The 26,125-nt window shown below is 49.0% G+C and overlaps 1 protein-coding gene across 2 annotated transcripts in view; it reads right to left on the reverse strand.

Annotated features, from left to right (window-relative positions):
- The window catches only part of WSCD2 (WSC domain containing 2), a 1,541,956-nt gene that overhangs the window by 1,284,802 nt on the left and 231,029 nt on the right, over positions 1-26,125 (reverse strand). The window lies entirely within an intron of this gene.

Genomic DNA, 26,125 nt, shown 5'->3' on the forward strand with positions numbered 1-26,125 from the left:
GGCTGACTTAGCTAAGCCTGCTCCTGTGAGCTGGGATAGGACCACACTTCATCTCCGCCCTGCAATTTGAGTGATTGGATCAAGGCCGGATGATGTCACATTTTATGATTTGCTTTACAACCCTCAGAGGCCCTTTAGCCACTAGTCTCAAAATCGGATTTGATACTAAATGTACATTTCTACATTGGTCACCTTTATACAAATCACACATAAAGATGCCATATTTTACGTAACAGCTATTCCTCAAAGCCCCTCAGTGGTGAGATCTTGTCTCAACTTTCTACAGAATTTTGCCCTTTTCGCTATGAACACAATTTCCAAATTGTATGCAAATTTCCACAAATGTGCGTGTTTAACATAGGGATATGCGTGTACATTTTCACAATTCTAATACTAATACATTTTGCATAAAACCACAAATTTTGCCATTCCAGTCCAGAAAATGTCACAAAGTTCTACCGCCTCTTCACACATGCAGCCAGAAATTAAATTACAACTCTGTCCTTTTTATATTTTTCACCATTTTAAATAGCAAGTTATGACTTTTTAAAAAATTGGTTCTTTGTTCATGTTTAGCAATAGATGGTCTGCCCCATTTTGTCTCCCTGCAGTCCAGGACAACCCCCTCCTTGCTTGTTCCTTCCAGAGACCATTTACGACCCCCTTCACACTTCCAGTTTCCTGGGCTGGTGCTTTGTCTTTGTTCCTTCGCTTTCTGTAGACACGATTCTGTTCTAACCCGCAATTAACACCTCCCAGTGAGTTTCTGCCGAGAGGAAGGCCCTCCTACTGGGAGAAAAACCTGTTTTTCCAGTTCTTGCCATTTCAGCCAGGCTAATTAATTTCTTAAACCCAGCAAAAACTTGTTTGAAAAACACAACTAAAATCTGTATTCCTTTTTGGCAACAATCCTTTTTATGTTTGCTAATCCAGCAGACTTTTTAGTTTTAGTTCCTTTTAATGTTTCCTCAGTTCTCCTCTGACAGCTGTCATTCAGGTAGCTCCAGGTACTGCACCCAGATTTTGGCCTATGCTCTCAGTTTTCAGACAATCCAGTTTGTCTGAAGAATGTTTTGGTCTTCACATTGGGACTTTGTATGTTCACAATGTTTCATTAGGTACATGAATTTTAGCACCAGGCAAGATTTTGAATGTTGAGAAGTGTTGTGTATAGGCATTTGGGAGTTTTTATCAACAAAGCAGAGTCATTTGTAGGCACATTTTTGGGTTTCACTTGCAAAGTGTTCCTTCTCTCTCTGCACTCTGTTTGCTGGTCATGGGCTCACTGGCACATTTTTGCAGGGTGTGCTCTATCCCATGGCACATTCACCATGGGTGGCAGGTTGTGCATCCCTCTTTTTGTGGGCTGAAGCACACGGTTTTTGTAGGTTTTTGGCAGCGCAAGGGTTTTGCCGCCCTTGTTGCTGTTTCTTTCCCCATAACTGGCAGGGTGATGCCGCAAAGCATAGCAGAGTGGGTCAGTACATCCCACAAAGGGGAACAAAATCAAATAAAATAACACTGGTGAAACAAAAACAGAGTCAGTCCATACTAGGCCTTGTGAGCATTCGGGAGGTGCAAGTGCGGAGAGAGAGAAGGGACAAAGGAAGAGGATAAGTGCTAGAGGTTCCACAGAGGAGCAAGTGCCAAAGAGTCAGTTGCACGCAACATGTAAGTAAGTGCCTGGCAGTGATCACTTGGTGAAAAGTGGTTTCCTGCTGATACATTAAGAAGTGCAGGCCTGTGCCACAACACAGGCCAGTGGGTGCCCAGAGGCAAGTGCTGGTGGGGGCAGGGGAGCAGAGTCTGGAGGCGATTGAAAGGAAGGCCAGGACCAGGATGGGCACATAAGGACCCAGGCCACTAGTCTCAGGGACTGTGGGGTTTAGCATGGGAAGAAGAGAAGGAAGGAGGAGGTGAAGAGGAAAGTACTGAGGAGCTTCCAGAATGTGAGGGGACCTGGCCCACCAGCTAGAATCACACTATTCACTCACCTATGTGTGATTTTATAGTATGCAACATTAATATTGATTATTAAATAGGTACATAGGTGAATAGGATTTCACCATTAATTGCATCTTAAATGAAGGCATGGCCTTAATGTGCCTTCCACAGGTTTTAAAATTATAGTATTTTTTGTTGATCAAATAAACTTGATTTGATTCATTTTGATAATTTGGAAGATTGAATATAGATTAGAATCTGATGCTCCATTTGTCAATGTAAAATTTCAAAATAATCTGATTCATTCTGAGCACGTAATTATCATGTTTGAGAGACTGATAAAAACCACCTTCAAAAAAAATAATTGCACTTGAAAGTGGCATCCTACAATTAACTATATGGCTGCATCTCGACATTTCCCAGCCAAGCCCCCTTTTTTTTTGTTCCTTGTGTTTGGCTATGCTCAGACTAAAGAGTCATGTTCTCTCCAAAGCAAATTGCCTTTGGTAAATGCAGAAACCATTATTTCTCGATGTCATCTCTCAGAGCGCAAGTGCTATTTGCTTGCTGGGATATTATTGGACCCACCCACACAGAATCGTTACATGTCCAAAGAAGGAAAAAACAACCCTCTTATCTCCTGTAGCTGCTTATATAATGTCATACCTTGTGGTTGTGTTAAAACTTGACTTACTCTTCAGAGTGAGTCATTCTTAAGTGATTGGCCATACAACGAGCCATATAGTCACTTGTTTGAATATTCCCAGCACATTCAGAGGAAATATCAAAAACAATATGTCTGCAAAACTATTTCACTGAAACAGATCCCTTCCTAGTCATTGCCCCACAGGGAAAAACTGTGCACAGATCGATCTAAAAATTCCCTACGATATACAGTGTGCGCGTGCGAATGTCTGCGCCAGCCACGTGTGCTAAAATCGATTTCCGCGCACAGCGTATTCATGGATTTTAGCCTCCAAAACCAGACTTGGCGCAGTGTGGCGCAGCGACCCTGCAGCAGCACCAGTTACGCCACCAAGAACGCCCTTGCGCAAGGAAAACCATCAAAATTCAAAGGGCTGCGCTAACCCTGGACCAGTTTACAGGGCTGCCAAACAGCAAAGCCAAGCGGGGAACGTGTATAACTGGGGTTCGCGGGAAGTTTGACACGCGAAAGAGCCCTGTGCGAGCGGGGTACGTGTATTACGGGGTTAGCGGGAAGTCTCACACGCGATTTCAGCAGGGTACGTGTATTATGGGGTTTGTGTGAAGTTTGACACGCGAAAGGGCAACGCCCGTGCGCGACACGTCACAGCCGCGCCTACGCGCAAAGGGCCTTTGGTCCAATGAAATCGCGTACGTGTGCTGACCCTAAGGGCCTTTCCTCGAATTACACGCTGACGTGCACATTTGTCACGTGCCAAATCACTCCGTATCAAGCTGGCCAAGCAAACACACACGGAAGACCACGCTCCTGCCCTGAAGGCCATTTTCCTGCCCCCCAGAGCCCCGAGCACGCTCCCACCTGCCATCTGCTGCTGCCTGACTGTCTGCTGCCCACATGCCCTGCTATTTGGTGCCTGCACATCTGCCATCTGCAGGGGTCCAGTTGCTGTGTCCACCCCTGCTGGAACAGAAGACTCCCGACTGGGATACCATCACTCCACAGCCGAGCCCCAGGACCCAGTTGCCCACCCACTCCTGCCTGTGGGGTTGCCATGTCGGCACATCTCCATCTGGCACCACTGGCAACCCCCTGCCAGAGAGGCAGAGGGCCAGCAGCTTCACTGATACCAAAGTTGGTGTCTGGTGGAGCATGTCCTGGGGCATTATGATGCCCTCTTCAAAACATCACGCGCCAACAAGGAAGGACGGGAGAGGATCTGGGACGACGTAGTGGTTGCCATCAACGCGGAGGGGTTGGCAACCCGCAACATCAAGCACGTCAAGAAGCGCTGGGACGACTTCAGGTCCAGGACCCTCCACAAGGCCCGGCGCCTCACAGAGGAGGGCCGGGCACGCATGAGTAACATCCAGATAAGGGTCCTGGAACGCGTAGGCCCAGCTCTCCATGCCCAGATCCATCAGAGGCAGGCCCGTATGGAGTTGATACTTGCCTGTATGTGTGACATAGGCCATGGTCATGCATGTGAGACCAGTAATGTGTGAACCACATGGTTGGTGCATGTGTTACAATGCAACATGCGGAGCAGCATGCAGAATGCACACATTAATGCATGCCTGTCTCTGTTATTGGACATGGATGGGGTGTGAGAGATGGGTGCTGCTGTCATGGACATGTATGGTGTCCATGTCTGTGTGTCTGACTTGCGTGTCTGTGACTTGTAAATGCCATGGATGCATGACACATGTCTGTGACAATGTTCAGATTCACTGATGCAGCCTACTCATCCTTGTATCCACTGTGTTTGGGGTGTACGAGGCCAGATGGATGAAACTACGGTGAAGTGTGTGCATGTGATAGGCATGACCCATGATGCATGTGAGTTTCAAACCAGCATTGTATGTTTCAAGAGCCCCTTGGACATGTATGCTAATGTTCACAGCATGCACCATGCCTGTTACTGCATGTGTTTTGCATGCACTGATCCATGTGTTGTGAAGGGACATGATGGAAGTGATGGAAGTGATGCTGCATCCGCCCCAGCTCTGACTCTCCCAGCCAGGACAGTGTCAGTGTCAGTCCATCAAACTGACGTTCCCCCTGCCAACATTACCCTGCAATCAATGCCTGCATCAAGACCTATGGTCATTGTGCATTCCCACACTCCTACTACCCAGTCCACCGGTGTTTCTGCCCCTACTGACCAGAGCGGCGTAAGCCACTCTGGCTCTGCTCCACCTTTAAAGAAGAGGAAGAAGGGTGCTCTGGCACGACAGGCTGAGACCCCAGACACGGCTACACACTCCGGTACCTCAAGGAAGCCTTGCTTCAATGATCCGAACTTGATGCACTTGTGGACTATGTGTCGGCACATAGCCACGAAATGGTGGTGACTGTAGGGTGCAAGACCACACCTGGTCAACGTAAGGCACACGCCGACCGCATAAGTGCCCTTGGATTTGTGAGGCGCTCAGCTGATGATTGCTACAAGCGGTGGAATGACCTGAAACGCAGGGCAAAGAACAAGCTGGCCTCAAATCATGCCGCTACTCTGGTGACTGGCGGTGGGTCTCCACAAGACAACAACGAACTCACTGAACATGAGTCTGTTGCTGGGGCCTTCGTCACAGAAGAACAGATCCAAGGTGTGGGAGGACTACCTGATTATGAAGCATTGTCCGGTGAGTGCCCAGGCATGTGTGTGTAATGCATTTGTATGTTGTTTGGGTGACGGGTTTTGATTGAGTGCCAGGTGAGGGTGTGTGTGCCTGAGTGGTATGGGTCACCCATGTGCTTCATCCAAAACATTCAGCGGCCTTGGATTTGGGTGTGACAGTATCCCTTCTGCCCACATTAGTAATTTGGCTCAACATTACGGCAGTTGCCCTTGAAGTGGCATCTTGCAACAACATTGTTTGTATTTTTCAGTGTTCGTTCAGGCTGATTGTTTCAGTTCTCCCACTTTTGCTACGCATTCCTCAACCCTATTGTCACATTTGTGACATGCTTCTGTCATTGATGAACCCCACATTGGACCACATGTGTTACCTTGTTAGATGAATGATTTGACCATTCAGGCTAATTTAGTATTGGCCTGATCACAGGAATTTTTGGGGCCTGTTTGAATGTGGAACATGGTAGTTGTTTCCTGTCATGTTGAAGTGACAAACCATTGATGTGTACATCTGCCTGCAATCACTGTATTTTTGTACACTGGATGTGTTGCAGTGTGTGGCACATGCCTATTTTGTCACACTATGTAGCATTTTTCATCTCATCATGTCCATCTCACATGGATGGCTGACAGTATTCATTCACTGACATATGGATGTACTTGTGGAATGTACCATGGCTATGGTACATGCCATCTGTGTGATGGCATGTGTCATGTATGTGTATTGGACATGCCACTCACAGCCCAATGTGTGATGGCAGTGCTACCCAGCATGCAGCAAATGTGTTGCTCTTCCATGTAGGTGTCATCAGTGTCTGCCTTTTGGGTCCCCTCAAACTCAGTGACAGTGCATGCATGGGAGGGTTATAGTCATGTGGGACATGTGTAAATCATGTAATGGTTATGTAGCTTGTCAGACCTATTTGGGTGCTATGGTGCTAATGCCTGTTTCCATTTTTTGTCTTTCATGTTTTTGCAGGGGATGACGCACTTGATGCTGTTGAGGTTGAGGAGATGGTGCAGACCCAGGAGGAATCTCAGGCACTACCGGGCACCAGTGGGGGACGTGGTGTGGTGGTGGGTGAGAACCCAATCTTGCTACAGAACTTTCTGTCGAGGGGTGCCTCTGGGTGCACCTCCCCAGACCTCTATTCAGGTGCTGATTCGGATGATGAGACCTATGTGGCATCGCAGGTAAGTGTTTTTGGCAGGGATTCTGTTCTGTCCAACCCACCTGTACCAGGGGTAGAACCCTCTATGGGGATGTCAGTGTTGGTAAATCCGCCTTTGGCGGTTACGGATGCAGGGTCACACTCCACAACATCTGATCCTGTTCCTGGGCCAGCAGATCAGAGGGGGAATGCAGTCCTGCAGCCTCAGGCAGTGCCGGCACAGCAAGGCGCAGATCGCCTTGCCCCAAACAGGTGTGGTGCCCGCCGACGCGGTGGCCGTACGCCACCAGGCAATACCGCATGGGAACAATCCATTTATGGTATGGCAACCCAACAGGCAGCATGAGTTGAGATGATGGCTCAAGCAATGGAGAGGGTGGCCACTTCCATTGTCCCCCCTGAAAGGCAGATGGAGCTACTACAGCAGGCAACAGACTCCATTTGCCAATCACACAGGGAGGACATGTTGGCGTCCAACAGGGACAGACGGGCGGCACTGGAGACTCTACGCCAATCAATATCAATAGAGTCCCAGGGCCACAGGGAAGACCTGAGGGGTGAACTCCATCACCTCAGGGAGACTCTTGTTGAATTTGAGGCTTCCACTAACTTGAGGACAGAACAGCAGCTGGAGCGGCTCACACGTTTGCTCTCAGCTGAGATGCAGGCAACTCGGGAGGAGATTAGTGCATCACGTCAGGTGCTGCATGGGGATCTCTGCACTATAATCCTCCAAAACGAGACCTTCCACACCCGCATGCTTGCTGCCATGGAGGACCATACCAGGGCTTTGCGTGGGCTGCCTCCCATAGAACCACCACCTCCTGTGGCAGCACCACCTCCTGTGGCAGCAGCAGAGGGTGATGATAGCGACAGCAGTAGTTCTCTCACATTGGCATAGCCGTGCCGGCCATGAGCCCATGGAGGTGTTTTTTTTTTTCCCAACATCCACAGAGGTGGGTGTTGGTGTGCACCCTGTCCTCGGACCTCCTGGGTGGCCTCCCCCCTCCCCCGGACCCCACATGGCCATTTTTGATTTTTGATTTTTGATTTTGTTTTTTGTTTTTTTGCAGTGTGTTGCCTTGTGTGGCTCCCGTGGGCATCCACTGTATTCCGGCTGGGCACATGCAGGCTTGTCCTGAGTTTGGGTTAGATGCTTGGGTTCGTGAGACACACACCCCTCCTGCTTCCCGTTTCCATGGGCTTGCAAAGGGTGTGCCCAAGTGACATTGACTTACACGGTGACGTAGGACTCCCATGAGCTGTGTGGGCAGTCTGTAGTCAATACTGTGTATACATTCCTAGTGGATATTGTTGTTGATTTGTACACTGCATGGTGTATTGCTATGTGCTTGTGCATCCATGCCTAATTTGCAGGTTGATTCCTCATGTCTTCACAAGGCCGTCTACTTTGGAGATGGAGTTCATGTTGTAAGCAGTGCATTTGGACATTTGAGTGGCAGCAGCACTGTTCAGTTGGAAGTGGCCGATGTGCTGGCATGATCAGGTTGTAAGACTACCACTACTTTAACTTAGTACTGTCATGTTTATGCTATGGTTGAGGTTGTGTAGCTGCATTGTATTGTTGGTAAGTATTTGGTCATGTGTGTTGTTAGCTCTACATTACTGGGAGCATATTGTGTGTGGGCAGTTTCCATTAAGGACACTGTACTTTGACACTTGTGTCATGTTTTGCGGATTGCATTGTTTGCTCTCACATAGCATGACATGCCATGGTGTGTTGGGTGGCGGTGCTGGGGAGGGGTTGGGTGACATGGCACTGTTGTCATGTTGTATTTTGCAAGGGGGTAATGATTTTTGCAGCATAGAAGTGTGTCTTTTGATGAAACAGCATTGGTGGTGTTTGTGTAGGTAGGGATGCACACAATGTAACACTTCCAGGTGACCAATCTCAGGCTGGTATGGTTGTGACAGTTGACTGTCCCTTATGTCATCATCATTGATTGTTAGCTAGTATGTGCCAGGGCTGTGTGCACTCCACAGGGGTGTGATTTTAGGTGAAGTAATTAGCCACCAGCTGCGTACGGGCTGCCTCACCACATGCCCTTTCCCCTCCCATGCGCAGCGGGCGTGCATGTGGTTGGGGATGTGGGGGTACCACCATGTCCACGGGCAGGCCCCAGCGTGTTGCAATGTTGTGCAGGACACATGCTGCCACTATGATCCTGCACACTACTGGGGGAGCGTATAACAGCTGCCCGCCAGAACGGTCAAGGGAGCGAAAGCGTGACTTGAGCACTCTGAATGTGCACTCCACTATGCCCCGGGTTGCAATGTGGGCTGTGTTGTATTTTACCTCGGGTGGCGTGGTGGGGTTCTGAATTGGCGTCATCATGTGGGTGCTTAGAGGGTAGGCACTGTCCCCTGGGGAGATGGTGATGTGTATCATTAGTGGGGTTGTGAAATTGCTCAGTATCCGACATGCATGCATGTGCTGTGGCATTTATACTCACCGAGCAGCCATGTATCGCCATGCCACCCAGCTTCTAGGTCCCGGTTTAGGGTTGACATTCTGTAAATGAAACTGTCGTGGGTGGACCCTGGATTGTTGGCATATACTGAGGTGATGATTCCCTTGGCATCACATACTACCTGTACGTTGATGGAATGCCAGTGCTTGCGGTTTCTATAGATGTGCTCTGATGCCCTGGGGGGACGTAGAGCCACATGGGAGCAGTCAATGGCACCTAGCACTTTGGGGAAGTGTGCCACCCCGTAAAAATCCTGGACGACAGCCTGCCTTTCTGCAGGTGTTCTGGGCAGGTATATGTGCCTGCGGACTGATGGGTGTGCAGTCATGATGGCCAAGACCTGGTGTAGGCAGCGTGACTGCGTGGCCTGTGACACCCCCCCACTATAGCAGTTCTCCGTTGAAATGATCTAGTGGCCAAGAAGTGCAGTACATTGAGGACCTTATGCAGGGGGCTGAGTGCTTGGGAGCACAGGGTGGGTGATGTGAGGTCATCCTCCCACTCACTGACCAGGTCGAGTATTATGTACGGTGGAAGCCTGTACCTCCCATACACCTGGTCATCAGGCATCCCAAAGAGGCTGGTTCTGGGTGTAAAAATTCTGGGCCTGACTATCCTCCTCCTCCTGCGGTATCCCACGACCACTGCTGATAGGAACGGTATATTCTTCCTGGCGTCTGTGCTTGTTTGTTGTTTGCGTGCACTTTTATGCTGCACGGGTCCACGTACGCCTGCTTCCTGCTGGCGTACGTGTTTCTTGATTAGCGCATCTTTTTTGGCGCACGGCTTAGCCCCGTTCGATTCCATGAATACGTGTTTTGAACGTGCGTGTGGGCATTCCGCGCACTTGACTCCTGTACTTCCACCGTGACGCCCACATTTTCACTAGTTGTTCCCCATTCCGCGTGTCACGCCCCCCTGTTCCTCCTACTTTTGCTGTGTGCGCCGCGCTATGTGCGATTTCGCTGTGCGCTTAGCACACGCTATTTGGAGACGTGTGCGCCAGCGTGCGCCACGCAGAAATTTGGCGCACATCCTGGGATTTTCACGCACACGGACTTCCATGAATCGCTGTGCGCGGGTTTCGCTGCGATTTTCGCACTGGCACTGCGATTCGCACGCTTTCGCAGGCTTGCGCTGAAAATTTCAGCGCACATTAATTCCATGAATGGGCCCGTAAATATATCTTGCATTAATCCCTTCCTAATGATTCATTCTGCATGAATGCAGTCTGCATTAAATGCATTGTTTTCTTGTTTTACCAGTTTCATACTTTCTGAACAAGAACGTCGATTCACCAAAATACCAGCAAGGGTAGTGGCGTTGGCACCACACACCTTACGACACCTTTTGACATCACAGGAAATTGTGTTATGTTATATGGCAATTGTATAGCGCCTTGTGCCATCGATATGGCCTAGAAGCAAAGTGGTTACGAACACCCTTCGGAAGACCGCAGTTAGCGATTTGAGAGGTGATCAAGAAGTTGTAAAATGTTATGTGCATTTTTAGCCAGTATGATGGTAGGTAGGGAATGGCTAGGTCCCTAACAGCATCCCATAATTATTAAGTGAGAGGAGGAGTGCCAGGACAAATTTTCAAAAGAGTTAGGAAAGTCAAGAGAGTCAAATGCGTCAGATTATCTGAACAACTGGATCGGGATTTGCATGGGACTCTGTATTCTATTGGAGGAGGCCCTCTGACTGAGGGTGCAGTGTGTTTTGGGTGGGTGTAGTCGAACAGTGTTTATTGCAGATGTATAGAGATGTGTGGGGCAAGCCACAGGTGGGATACAGCTTTATTCCGTGGGATGGAGCTCATGACCTTCCGGAGAAGAAAGACTAGATAAGCATAACTTAAAGACCTGACTGAATTACCATCTTGAGAGTGCTATGTCCCACCTCATCGACTCCTCAGGTGCTCCCAAATTCCTGTGAGCAGGTGGGTGCTAGTCCATGCACGATATGGACTAAGATGGTGCGGGTGCTGATGGGAAGAGCCAGGTTTTTAGAGCCTTCCTGGAGGCAAGGTGGTCTTCAATGTGTCGAATGGTTAATGGGATTTAGTTATAGATGATGGGTGCTTGGAATGAGAAAGTGGAGCTCCCCCATTCGGGTTGATTTTATGACTGGGTGATGAGAAGATTTCTGCGTAATCTGAGGTTTCTGTTAGGCCTCTACATTTTTGTTGCAAGTATTCTGGTCCGGTGTTGGTAAGAGCTTGTTCGGTGATGCACATTGCCTTGAAGGCAGATCGTGGCCCGATTAGTAGCCAGTGCAGGACACGGAGGGTGGGTGTGATGTACTCGCTAGGACCTAGGGCCAGGAGGAGCCTTGCAGCAGTGTTTTATACCCATTGGAGTTTTCTTGAAGTGAAGTGATGTCACATGACCTTTGATCCAGATAGCATCAGTTCTTCTTTAACTCTGGTGACATTAACAGAAGTGGCTTGTGGGCGTAAAAATAAAAGTACATAAATGTACAATGTTTAAAATACCAAATAGGTACTAAAGCAGACAAGAATATTTTTGATACCAACCATATTTTAACAAAGCAGATGCCTTCATATGCCATGGATGGAGTCATGATATGATAGGGATACACCCAATAGAATCAACATAGGCCAAGGCACTGCCTTAGACATGCCACTTCGGCATTGTATGGCCAGTTATTTCTATGTTATGCCAATTATAGCTACATGTCAGGTATTGTCATTATACAAGAAGTAGAGCCCCTACATTGCCAGTAGCTACAATATTACAGTATCCAGATATCCAATAGATACAAGCCACCAACAGTGCACAGCAGCATTAGTGCTTTAATTCATGATAATATTTTGCTATTTATAATGTCCTTTTGCCAAAGCACTATATATAGCACATAATTACATGCAATTATAATCCCAACCAAAGTTGGTACTCATTTATCAACCTCGGAAGAATGAAAGGCTGAGTTGGCCTTGCCAGGATTCAAACCTGCAGATCCCACATGGATCCCAGGAGCGAGTGTTGAACCCGCTGAGCTATCATACCGCTATGCTATTAAAATTGCAATGCCACAATAGGAAAATATTTCAAAACTGACTGCACAATGTAGGCCAAACACGTACTAGCACGTATCATCTTTGGTGTAGCCTTGATGATGTACAGTAAAAAATTCCATGCCGCAGTAAGACATACCTAGATGGGCTGTACCAAAATGTGAATCTAACTACGTAATAATGCTTATCATGATTACTTTATCATAGATGCCCAGAACAATATGCAATGCCACAGTAATGAAAAGGCTGGACTGGCTGCACTCAAATGCCAGTCTAGCTAGGACAGTGCATGTATCCTGATTACTTTCTAAGAGATGCCAAGTACAAATGTAAAGCCACAGTAAGAAATGGCTAAAATAGAGGCACCAAAATGTTAGTCTAGCCACGCAATAACACTTATGATGCTTACTTCTTTATAAATGCCCAGACAAATAGGCCTGCAAAGTAAGAAATGGCTAAACTGGCTACACCTAAATGCCAGTGTAGAGAGGCAATAACACTTATCTTGCTTACTTATTATAGATGTCCAGTAAAAATGTCATGCTACAGTAAGAAATTACTAGACTTGCTGTACCAAAATGCCAGTCTAGCCACTAATACATATCTTGCCTGCTTTATAATTGATGACCATTATGTATTAGCTCAACCCTCTCCTGACCCACCCTTCCCACGAGTACCCTCTCCCACCCACTCTCCTCCTCCAACCCCCTAAATCAGCTCCTCAGCCCAGTAATTATGTATGATGCAAGGTGCTTCATAGGCAATTACTGGGATGAGAAAGAATGGTAGTAGAAGTAATGAAGATTACCAGTATGTAATGCAGGTATTTAATAGCACACACATTTACTTGCTCATCTGCATGTGCCCCCATTAACAATTCACTTACACACGCACATCCAGTCACCCCTACATCATGCACTCACTCATTCAGACACATTACAAGATATATACACACATACAGTACATAATATACACACACACATATTTACAGCACGTATGCAAAGACTGTCATGTGCAGCAGAGGAGCTGAGGTCTCCATGTCCTTGGTAGAGGTAGGGGCCCGGATTTCAAAATAAAACATTTTTTTTTGCGGTCCGAGTGATTTCAAATAGGAATTCTTTCTTTTTTAAATCCGGGCCACCCCACATAACCAGGGGTCGCATCGGCAGTGCCGGGGGTCACACTAGGGCTGCCAGGGTTCACAGCTGTGACCAATGCCCCCCCTCCAAATTACCTCATTGTTCCTGAACCCTCTTATTGTCTTATTTTTTGTTTTTCTCCTAGCCACTCTTATTTGTCCTTTATTTTTCGGTGTTTAACTTATATTTTCTAATTTCCTTTTCTTCCTGATTGATGGAACCCCTCAGTGACCTCCCCCTAGCCCCCGGGTCCAACTGCCAAACAGAAGGCATTTTTCAAGGTGAATGACATTTTTCTACTATGGCCCTGAAGCGCTTCCAAAGGGCCAAGGTTTTAGCAATTCTATGCCAAGTGTCATTTTGCAGTGCTCAGTCCTGGCAATAGGGCCATGTGTATTGCTAATATTGTTCACCCTGTTTCATCCTGCTGGTGTGTACGTAGAAGGCTGCTTACGTTTTTGTTGAACCAACATTGAGCCCAGGGCCCATCTTCATGTCAGTTTGGAGAAACAGAATCCATTTGAATTGTAAGATCCACCTTTGAAAGAATACTGCCTCGTGGCTCTATCTACTAGGATGCCCAACTAGGCAAACTACACCCCTAGTATCTGTTTGAAACATAAGCTGGATGTCCATGGTGTGCGTCTGTAGCGCCTGTGGTGTGGTAGACATTTCAGAAGACCGGCTAGTGTCCTCTTTCTATATTAATTTGAAGAACTTGAGCCACATGTTCGGTGGTGTAGGGAGAGAAGTGGTAAGGATACCCTAAGCTGGATCATCGAGTTATGTACTCGCCTCACTGAGCTGTGTGAAACCTCAGAGTACACGTTTGTATCTCAACTCTACCTTTCATTCTTCCCTGGTTGATTAATGACGACCCTTTAAAATAGGTAACACCTGTTTTTATTACACTTAAATGCAGGAAGGATCTGTCATGAAGCACATCATAAAAACGTGTTATTTATTTGTTATTAAGTCGGCAAAATGAATACTAACTAGCCTATTCAAAAGTACACACGTGCAATACTCAAAGAAGACCCAGGATGATGCGCGTTCCAAACATTATGCTGATGTCAAGGTTTAATTGAGTCGAACAGTCATTCATAAACTAGAATCCGATTGTGGCACACTTTTCACCATGAATCGCAGCACACAAAAGTTAACCTCTGCGTTCTATTCGTCTTCTCACCCCACAGTTCTTGACATCAGCTCACTTCAAAGGGAACCCGTCGCATAACCTCCTAAACATTAATCTCCTTCCACCCTCACCGAATATGAAAAGCCTCCTTTGTCCTGCTCTGAACAGGTGGCCAAACGTCCTTTCAAGTTGCTTAGCTCCCTGGCCACGCACGCGTTGACTTCCAATGAAAACTCCTCGCTCCCTTTCTCCCAGAAGCCGGAATTCCACCAATCTGTCCTCATCTGCTCCCCTCGGATCTCTGGTCATGAAATGCGCGCATGCGCTCTTCACGTCCACCAGAGTTTTGGGTACGCGAGACAAAGGCTCGAAGAGAACCCTTCTTACATGACTACCTGACGCTGAGCCTGTGTGTAACACCTCTGATTTAAAAAAGGATTTTGTAAAAAAAAATATGGGATTGTGAAAAGGGAGATGGCAGTTGGAGTTGTGGGGAGCACTGACGGGTTCCACCAATCAAGGCGAAAAGGAATTTAGAAAATAAAGGTTAAACAACCAAAAATAAAGGGCAAATAAGAGTGGCAAGGAGAAAAACAGAAAATAAGACAATAAGGGGTTCATTTCGGGTTGGCTAGTGGTCACAACTCCGAACCCTGGCAACACCAGTGCGACTCCTGGCACTAAGCACGCTTGTCACATAGGCTCCACGCTATGACCCTACATGCCTCCATGCAGTTGTAAGAGCTCCCGAACAGTAACTTCCCTGTCCTTTGATTTCACAGACTACACAGTAATTCCCAAATTCCGAAACCGTAGAGAGATTGAGAGAGTGGACAGCATATGCTACAGGCTGGCTGTGTCGTGTAACGTATGCATTTCTAAAACTATGAGGATAAAACAGCAAAGCCAGCTTGTTGTGAAAAGGTAAGCGTGTAATGCTCTGGAGTCGTGCTATCCCCTACCCGGCTAGTATACTAGGTGCAGAGAACTGAACTAGGGGCCACACTATTGATTTAATACAGACAATGTGGCCAACACATTTGGAAGTATTTGTGTTCGTAATTTCACACAATTTAATTTGTCAAATTCTGGCAACTCCCATGTAAATATTTGATCTGCATGATCACTGGATAGACATACACAGATATTGATAGATCGAAGACATACATTTTGCGGCCACATGTATTTCCATATTCTACAATTGATTAAATATTGAGCAGCGCCTGTATGAGTCATATTCCCCTGAGGAAATTATCCCTTTGAGTTGCCCGAGGATGTATAGACACACACCCTAAACATAGGTGTGTGCACATACATTTATTTGACAGGGTCAGCAATAGTGACGCTGTAGATATGACTAATTTGGCTTTCTCATAAGAAGAGCACTTTTTGAGCGGCTTATAACTTTGGTGCAGTTCAATGAATGTACAAATATAGACCAGGCTCAGAATAATTTTGAAATGTTTGGCAAGGTTTATTCCAGGCGGGGAACAATTTTGAGGGGTCTTAACATTTTCAAAATGCAGATAGACTTGAATCAGAAAAAATGTCTTGCCAATCGCTGCAACCCGAACCGATGGACAGATTTGCACCAAACTTGCTTGAAGAGTGGTGGGCTGGTCCTGAAAGCATCCTTTGTAACTTTTGTATTATTCTGTTCAGCAGATGTATTACAAATGTCCAAGAATTAGGTACAAAAAGTGTGATTTCTCTTCTTTGGTCCGTAGACTCAAAGCCTGATTCGCTATCCACGGACATCTCTGCACCAATTATGGAGCCATGCAACATCTGCAGACATCGTGTAAAGGTGCTGATTGTTCAACTGAGAACATGAGGTGTATCAAAACCTCTGAAACAGGGGCTATGTTGGATTCACAGACTGCACCAAAGATCGGCGAACGTCATGGTGAATAAATACTCAAAAACACAACATTACGCTTGGCGCACAAATTAAACACCCTTTGGGGAGTTGAGGAGTGGTGAAGATGGGATGGAATATGTCTAGATAGGGGCAACAAGTGTGTGTTTCTTTACCAATGTTGCAAACATCTTAGATGTTATTGCCCGGATGTTTGCAAACTTGACAAATGTTCAAGGACATAAATGCATATCTATACATTTTTTATATATTCAGTGAAACATCTTTAGTTGAAGCACTGTTAAGGTGAAACAATCTGATGCAATGAAGCCCTTAGAATTCAGTAAAAAAACTTTAGTTGAAGTGACGTTAAGGTGGCTATTTAATGCCACAAAACCCCTCCAATTATGCAGGTGATGGAAGTTGTGCCACCTTAACTGTTCGATCCCTATAGTAATCAGGACCAGAGTAGCTAATGTACTGGATGGACAAACACTGTAAACAATTTAGTGCTATGGTTTGAATCCAGTGCTCCACTACACGTTTTGGACTTGTTCTCCCATGTATCCTCACTATTTTGAAAATAGAGGGAAAGCACATGGAGTCAAAGAGATCTGCGAGGTGAGATGTCACTGAAAGGGCAATTGACTAGCTGAGGTGCAAGGGGGTCTGTTGGGCAACAAGATTGGTTACCGTTCATCCATAGAGATAGAAATTCTTCAGTATGAGGGTGTCGAAAGTGGGAGATAGAGTCAAAGGATAGTGGTAGAGTAGGCCGATTGTAAAATGTAGGAGGAGGGAGTGTGAGTAGACTCAGGCATGAGTCTCTAATTTTGAAACTTTTTGCCACAACGTAGCCAGCTTGATGATTAGCTGTGAGAATGGAGTTGATATTCATAGGTTTAGGAGGAGTGAGTTTGGAGTACCCTGTGGCCGGGTGAGGACAGTTGGAGGGAGAGTATGATTAAGTGGAAGGGCTGTACATGTTGCAACAATTGGATACACATTGGCCTACATTCAGTGCTTTATTGTAGTGAACTTATACGTAGATGTCAGGGTGAGTGTGCAGGAAAAGGTGGCATATCAGTGAAAGTCACATAGTGAAAGGCACAGTGAAATGTTAATGCATATGTGCAGCATACTGGGAAATGTAAATGTGTGGGCAGCTTATCCGAATACTTTGCCCTATCACAGGAACACTATTTTTAAATGCACACACAACCATGCTTTGCACCTGAATCCACCATTATATGTAGAAACATGTTTGTTAAATGTTGCATCTCTCTTTCTTGTACATGTGATCTGCTGTACCAAGGGTGTCCATCAAGATGCCATAAGTCATGTCATATGTGATGTCATCAGTGTTGCTAGGGTCCACACAATGGGGGTCTCATAGTTAAGGTGGCACAGCTTGCGGCACCTGCTAAATTTAAGGGTGTTTTGTGCCACTAAATTGGCACCATAAAGTAATTTCAACTTAAGTTTTGTCACCGAATGTGAAGGGTTTTGTTGCATCAGATTGTTTCACCTTAACAGTGCTTCAACAAAAGATTTTTCACTGAATTTCAAGAGTTTTGTTACACTATACAGGGTTTGAAATTTCCAGGAGCTGGGAGCTATTTAGTTCCTCATTATTTCCTTCCAAGGGGAGCCTGGATAGCTTGACACCAACAGCTACTAGGAGCTACACTTCACTCCCTGGCCAAGTGGTGCCAAACACACATAGCTATGTGATGTTCACAGTGTAGTTTTGGGAATGTGTTCACGGGAAAATAAAGGACACACCTAACAGACATTTATAGCATATTGTATAAAATGCAAGAGGCAAGTTAAAGTATGCATTTTGTGATCATGTTACATTTGCTGCTCTCTATGGGCTGACTCTTGGTTCAACAGAGGTAGCTCTCTCCTAACGGTGATGCCCGATGCCCAGGAGCTGCTTTTTGCTCTGGTGAACAAATCCTAATTTCAACCCCTGCTATATCTCCCACCACCTGTAATTCTATCTTTTTTTCTGATAACATACCTGATATCCTATCATTTGCTATCAAGACCTGTTCTTGAACATTCACAACATCAGGTTAATCAAGTATTTCTTTTTTTGCGTCCACTAGATGGATTAGTAATGGTGTACTGTGACGAGGAAGAGTGAGGTGGGGTTATTGGGAGTCTGTGATGAGGGAGCCTACAGTTGTGTAGTTGGAGACTGAGACAAAGAACAGTGAAGTGGGATAATTAGGAAATGTGACAAGGAAGAGTGAGGTGGTATATTTGGGGACTGTGATGAGGAATAGCAAGGCCTGGTTAGGTGGGGACTGCGATGATTAAGAATGAGTTATTACACGAATATACCTAATTATAGCACAGGTCTCTTTTTTAGGACTACCTATAAATATTATTTCTTTTGTTTAAAAAATATTGCTCAGATCAAGATCTACGATATAACTGGGATGAGGAAGAGGGACGTGCTAATATAAGATCTAGATTTATGAACAATATCTATAAAAGCAAGTAAACACTGTATGAATTGAAGATTATTCACATGTACTGAAAACACTACTCATAACATGTAAAATCCTTGATTTCCGTTTGTTATGTCCACTTTAACAACTGATCACACACTTAGATCTCACAACCATACATCCTTCTTACTCGTCCCAGTACCTTATTGGAGCGCACATTCAACACAGTGAATAATTGTTTGTCAGAACATCTGAATTACATACACATTTACAAATATTACCTAGCTGTAAAAATATATATTGTTTAACTCCCCTTTCCCCATACCTGCGGGTAAAATGGGCATGTTTCTGATTGCCGCAATTATTGGGAAACATTTCGAGAAATGATTCCCTGCCCTCCCAGTCACTCACGGGGTGCTGCTCTCCTCCTGCTACTCCTTCCACAACCCCTCATCATTTGTTGTGACTCACTTTCAGTCCCAATCTCATTTTCTTCTGTAGCCATGGTTATTCTGCAAGTTAACCGCAGCAACAGGAAATAGTTTGTGCTCTTAACTTGGTCCCTAGCACCCCCCGCAACTCCCAAATTTCACATGGTGTCCTCTCCCTCTCCCCCATTCCACCCCTAGCCTGGTGCCATTTAGTTGTTTTAATTTCTCCAAATGTCCCTTTTCTGTTTTTTGTTCTTGAGTATTCACAGGAATCACTGTGGTTGCCGGAAAACACCATATTCTCCATCAAATATTATAAAAAGTACTGCACACAAGAACCAGAGATCCCTGATCTCGAGTCAACACTTTGTGCCAAAGTTGTTTCATACCTGGTTCAATTCCATCCAGCGGTTTGGGCTGTGCACTCAAGCAAAAGCTGGGGTTTTTCATCGATGGGCAAATTAATGGGCACTAGGGCAAAACTGCTTTTTTTGTGTTTTTAATAATTTCTTTATTTTTTAAGCAGATCTTTCCCAACATTTCCAGTCTGGGGGTAGGGGGTGGCATGCGTTTCAGCCAAATTTGTCATACCAGTGAAAAGTTATTATCAATACATTTTTTTGATTTCCTGTGTGTTCTCCCTTTGTTGTACTTTGCTTTCTTTTAGTTTGTTTTATATCCGTTTTTGTTTTTTATTACCTTTTTAAGGATTTTTTTATCCTTTTTGTTGTAATGTTGGTTTTAATATTTGTTTTTGTTTCTTTTGATTTTTCTTTGTGATTATTTTCTGGAGCTGGAGACACAACATCCTGAGGCACCCTACAGCTATGAAGAGATCAACCTTGTCACTGTCCCTGAAGGCCCGGAAGAAACTGAGTGGGTAGTGCAGCCATCTCCACCCAAGAGATACCACAGCAGGAGTTTTACACCTTCCCTGTGCTGGCAGTACTTCAAGGTCCCTAAAGACACTCCACTGTCAGACGTTGAGAAGGAACAGTGCACATTCTGTGGCGAGGTACGCAAGAGAGGATACTCTACGGTTCCTGCACAGAGCCTGGGCACCATAGCAATTATCAAACAGCTGATTCATTATAACTGGCAGCAAGTGGACACATTTTTCAGGAGCAGGTTGCAGCAACAGGCAATCTGCCTTGGTTGCAATGGCCTGCAACCCACTGTTGGACCTGCAATATCTCAGGCTGTACAGGTAGCAGAACCACCACCATCAACTGCTTCCTAGTCAGGACCTCTCCCATTGACTTCATCTGGTACCAATGATTGGAGTATCTCCTCTGCCATCCCTCTGCCACCCTGCGTTGAACCCTCCATGCCAACGCAAGTCTCCAGTAGGTGGCATTTTCTCCTGCAGAAGGTACTATATGCCAATAGCACTGAATGCAACCACTATTGAGGCAATTGAGGTTCAGTGGGTGGAGCATGGGCTATATTGCCAGTATTTATTTTTGTTGCCTTTTCAGTCTTTTTACACTCCTTTTTCTGGTTTGTTTTGACCTGACTGTTACATTTTAAAAAACAGACACAAAAATATACAACTTGTTATAAATCCACCTTCCTAACCCCACAATGATTCCTTTCAAAACCACCATAAAAAAATTAAAAACAGCTAATCTGGGGGAGGTGGGTTTATAATGCTAACCCTACCAGTAACCACCTGCCACCAAAGTTAAAGTACCAAAAGAAACAAGGGTCCCTTAATGCAGGCAGAGGTACCGTTACCAGAGGTTTCAGGCCCCTGTGCAAATTATATTGCCATTAAGACCATATAGTTTCCTATTCAGGTTCTAAGGGTCTTTAATTGAAGGTGAAAAAAACACACTTACCTTACGGCACACTTCAGCGCCACGTCCTAATTCCTGAAATCCATGTTCTCTGTTGTTGACTGTGACATCATCTACGGAGAAACAGACTTCAGAAAGTACAGCACAGCACCACAATGAAAGTCATATCTTTTTTTTTAATTATACACCCTTAGCACCATGCAACTTCTAAGGGTGTTTAATTAAAGAAAAAAATCACACTTACCTTGCGGTGCACCTCGGCTCCCTGCCCTAGTTCCTGAAATCCATTTGCAAACAGACTTCTGCATGTATGGTATGCGTGTTCTGCATGTATGGTACAGCACAGTGCCACACCACAAGATATATATATCACGGTAGTGGCCATGTAGTTATGGTTAAGTTGGTGTTTCCATAGGAAGAGCACTTTTTGGGCGGCTTATAACTTCGCTCCCCCTGGACGAATCCTCACCAAACTTTGCAAAAAAAGTATATGGCCCACTCTGAATTGTTTTGCAGTTTGGTGAGGATTTGTCCAGGGGGGAAAAGTTATAGGGGGGGTCCCAAAACTTTTGTTTTTTCCCATAGACATAATGGGAAAAAACTTTGCTCACGCCTACAGCCCAAACCGCTGGACGGATTTACACTAAATTTGCGGCAGGAGCGGCAGCTTGGTCCCAAAAGCGGGCTTTGATTTATTTGGTGTAAATCCGTCCAGTAGTTTTTAAAAAAATGACAAAAATATAAGTGAAAAAGATTTGTGATATCTGTGTTCGCTTCGCGGACACACTTCCCTGTTCGCTCCGCGGACAACGGTGATTGGGCAAGCAGCTTGCGTGATGTCCGCGGACATCTGACGTGCTCTCTCATTGGATGCGGTTAAAGCGTGCAGTGTGTCTGGCTTCGGAGACGCCCGCCATCTCTGTTCCTCGCATGAGAGGCTTTGTCAGCAGGAGCGGGATCTGCCGCCTGCACAGTAAGGCCGCCCGTGTCTGTCTCCTGTTCCTCCTACACCCGCTCATGCCCCGTGTGTCCTTCTTGTCCCCCCCACCCCCACTCATGCTCCGTGTCTCCCCTGTTCCTCCAGCCTCCCGCTCACGCCATCGGCACACGGTGGGCAGCGGAGGGCCGAGGAGCGGGATCTGCTGCCTGCACACGAACGCTGTGTGTCTCTCTCCCCCCCATCCCCCGCTCCGCCCCGTGTGTATCTCTCCCTCCCCCCCACCCCCCGCTCATGCCCCGTGTGTCTCTCTCCCTCTCACCCACCACCGCTCATGTCCCGTGTGTCTCTCCCCCTCCCGCTCATGCCCCGTGTGTCTCTCTCCCTCCCCCCCACCCCCGCTCATGCCCCGTGTGTCTCTCCCCCTCCCACCCACCCCGCCGCTCATGCCCCGTGTGTCTCTCCCCCTCCCGCCCACCCCCCGCTCATGCCCCGTGTGTCTCTCCCCCTCCCGCACCGCCCGCCCACCCCATGCTCATGCCCCGTGTGTCCCCCTCCCGCCCACCCCCTGCTCGTGCCCCGTGTGTCTCTCCCCCTCCCGCCCACCCCCCGCTCATGCCCCGTGTGTCTCTCTCCCTCCCGCTCATGCCCCGTGTGTCTATCCCTCACTCCCGCCCACCCCCCACTCATTCCCTGTGTGTCTATCCCTCCCGCCGCCCACCCCCCCTGCTCATGCCCCGTGTCTCTATCCCTCCCCCCGCTCATGCCCCGTGTGTCTATCCCTCCCGCCGCCCACCCCACGCTCATGCCCCCTGTCTCTATCCCTCCCGCCGCCCACCCCCCGCTCATGCCCCATGTCTCTATCCCTCCTGCCGCTCATGCCCCATGTGTCTATCCGCCCTGCCACCCACCCCCCGCTCATGCCCCGTGTCTCTATCCCTCCCGCCGCCCACCCCCGCTCATCCCCTGTGTGTCTATCCCTTTTGCCGCCCACCCCCCGCTCATGCCCTGTTTGTCTCTCCCCCTCCCGCCCACCCCCCGCTCATGCCCCGTGTGTCTCTCTCCCTCCCGCTCATGCCCCGTGTCTCTATCTCTACCGCCGCCCTCCCCCAGCTCATGCCCCGTGTGTCCCTCCCCTCCCCCCCATGCCCGCTCATGCCCCGTGTTTCTCTCAAGCTCATGCCCCGTGTGTCTCTCCCCTCCCCCCACCCCCCGACCCCACGCTCATGCCCCGTGTGTCTATACCTCACGCCGCCCACCGCCCGCTCCTGCCCCATGTCTCTATCCCTCCCACCGCCCACCCCCCGCTCATGCCCCGTGTCTCTATCCCTCCTGCCGCCCACCCCCGGCTCATGCCCTGTGTGTCTCTCTCCTCCCCCCCACCCCCACTTCTGCCCCGTGTGTCTCTCCCCTCACCCCCACCCCCCGACCCCCCGCGCATGCCCCGTGTGTCTATCCCTCCTGCCGCCCACCCCCCGCTCATGCCCCATGTGTCTATCCCTCCCGCCGCCCACCCCCCGCTCATGCCCCGTGTCTCTATCCCTCCCACCGCCCACCCCCCATGTCTATATAAAATCCTGCCGCCCACCCCCCGCTCATGCCCCGTGTGTCTATCCCACCCCCGCTCATGCCCCGTGTCTCTATCCCTCCCGCCGCCCACCCCCCGCTCATGCCCCGTGTGTCTCTCCCCTCTCCCCTCCCCGACCCCCCGCTCATGCCCCATGTGCCTATCCCTCCCACCGCCCACCCGCCGCTCATGCCCCTTGTGTCTATCCCTCCCGCCGCCCACCCCCTGCTCATGCCCCATGTGTCTATCCCTCCCGCCGCCCACCCCCCGCTCATGCCCTGTGTGTCTATTCCTCCCGCCCACCCCCCGCTCATGCCCCGTGTGTCTATCCCGCCTGCCGCCCACCCCCCGCTCATGCCCCGTGTGTCTATCCCTCCCACCGCCCACCCCCCGCTCATGCCCCGTGTCTCTATCCCTCCCCCGCTCATGCCCAGTGTCTCTATCCCTCCCGCCGCCCACCCCCCGCTCATGCCCCGTGTCTCTATCCCTCCCGCCGCCCACCCCCCGCTCATGCCCCATCTCTCTATCCCTCCCACCGCCCACCCCCGTGTCTCTATCCCTCCCGCCGCCCACCCCCTGATCATGCCCCGTGTGTCTATCCCTCCCCCCGCTCATGCCCTGTGTCTCTATCCCTCCCGCCGCCCACCCCCCGCTCATGCCCCGTGTGTCTCTCCCCTCCCCCCTCCCCGACCCCCCGCTCATGCCCCATGTGCCTATCCCTCCCGCCGCCCACCCCCCGCTCATGCCCCGTGTGTCTATCCCTCCCGCCGCCCACCCCCTGCTCATGCCCCATGTCTCTATCCCTCCCGCCGCCCACCCCCGCTCATCCCCCGTGTGTCTATCCCTCCCGCCGCCCACCCCCCGCTCATGTCCCGTGTCTCTATCCCTCCCGCCGCCCACCCCCGCTCATCCCCTGTGTGTCTATCCCTCCCGCCGCCCACCCCCCGCTCATGCCCTGTGTGTCTCTCGCCCTCCCGCCCACCCCCCGCTCATGCCCCGTGTGTCTCTCTCCCTCCCGCTCATGCCCCGTGTCTCTATCCCTCCCGCCGCCCACCCCCAGCTCATGCCCAGTGTGTCTCTCCCCTCCCCCCACCCCCGCTCATGCCCCGTGTGTCTCTCCCCTCCCCCCACCCCCCGACCCCACGCTCATGCCCCGTGTGTCTATACCTCACGCCGCCCACCCCCCGCTCATGCCCCGTGTCTCTATCCCTCCCGCCGCCCACCCCCGCTCATGCCCCGTGTCTCTATCCCTCCCGCCGCCCACCCCCCGCTCATGCCCTGTGTGTCTCTCTCCTCCCAACCACCCCCACTCATGCCCCGTGTGTCTCTGCCCTCACCCCCACCCCCTGACCCCCCGCTCATGCCCCGTGTGTCTATCCCTCCTGCCGCCCACCCCCCGCTCATGCCCCGTGTGTCTATCCCTCCCGCCGCCCACCCCCGCTCATGCCGCGTGTGTCTATTCCTCCCGCCCACCCCCCGCTCATGCCCCGTGTGTCTATCCCGCCCGCCGCCCACCCCCCGCTCATGCCCCGTGTGTCTATCCCTCCCGCCGCCCACCCCCCGCTCATGCCCTGTGTCTCTATCCCTCCCCCGCTCATGCCCAGTGTCTCTATCCCTCCCCCGCTCATGCCCCGTGTCTCTATCCCTCCCGCCGCCCACCCCCTGCTCATGCCCCGTGTCTCTATCCCTCCCGCCGCCCACCCCCCGCTCATGCCCCATGTCTCTATCCCTCCCGCCGCCCACCCCCCGCTCATGCCCCGTGTCTCTATCCCTCCCACTGCCCACCCCCCGTGTCTCTATCCCCGTGTGTCTATCCCTTCCCCCGCTCATGCCCCGTGTCTCTATCCCTCCCGCCGCCCACCCCCCGCTCATGCCCCGTGTGTCTATCCCTCCCGCTCATGCCCCGTGTCTCCCTCGTGTTACCCCCCCACTCATGCCCCATGTCTTTCTCCTGGTCTTCCCGGCCCCCTGCCGATGCCCTGTTGTGTTCTCTTTATACACCCTGCCTTCCCTTTCCCTGGTGTCCATCTTGGTAAAAGATTTTCCTTCCTACACCGGGACGCCTGCCTGCGGTGTCCTGGTTTGGGAAGAGAAATCTTTTTTTTACCACCCCGGGTTCCCACTTTGAGAACCTAGGATGCTAGTGGTCGTCCTCCATTGAAAAGGATGTTATGGTTACGTTGCACTAATAAAAACCTATGAAATTCAGTAAAAAAACGGTGTCAAAGGGACGTTATGGTTAAGTTGCGCTACTAAAAACCTATTAAATTCACTAAAAAATCTTTGTTAAAGGGATGTTGTGGTTCAGTTGCGCTACTAAAAACCTATGAAATTCAGTAAAAAAACGTTGTTAAAGGGACGTTATGGTTAAGTTGTGTGTTGTGTTTGTACTTTTTCTCCTGGTTGATAGATCTGTGTACATGAGCCCCTGACGGAATGTTGGTGTGGAATGTTATGGATGAACTGTGTCTGGGTGTTCCACAAAGTCAGTTGGGGCCTGGACTTGGATGATGAGGGGGCCGGTGGATGTCTCTCCCTGTTATATACTTGACTTAATTACTCCATTTGTACTTACCTTCTGTGTCAACTTAGAAAAGAAGTTAACCTAAGCTGAACGACTCCCTGTACTCATTGAACCCATCAAACTTAACATTGGCGACGAGGATCTTGGGAACGTACACCAAAGGAAGGAGTAACACAGAACGAATAGAAAAGGGAAACGGAGCAGCAAAAAGGGACACAAAGAGGAAGAGTCCCGTAGGAAACATCCACCCGCCACCCCTGACCATAAGGTGAGCGTGCCCCGTTTGCCAGAGCGGGCAATAGACTGTGCCAAATGTTGGTTTTG

The sequence above is a fragment of the Ambystoma mexicanum genome, chromosome 10 (genome assembly GCF_040938575.1).
Source record: "Ambystoma mexicanum isolate Mex_15411 chromosome 10, UKY_AmexF1_1, whole genome shotgun sequence".
Classification (NCBI taxonomy): Eukaryota; Metazoa; Chordata; class Amphibia; order Caudata; family Ambystomatidae; genus Ambystoma; species Ambystoma mexicanum.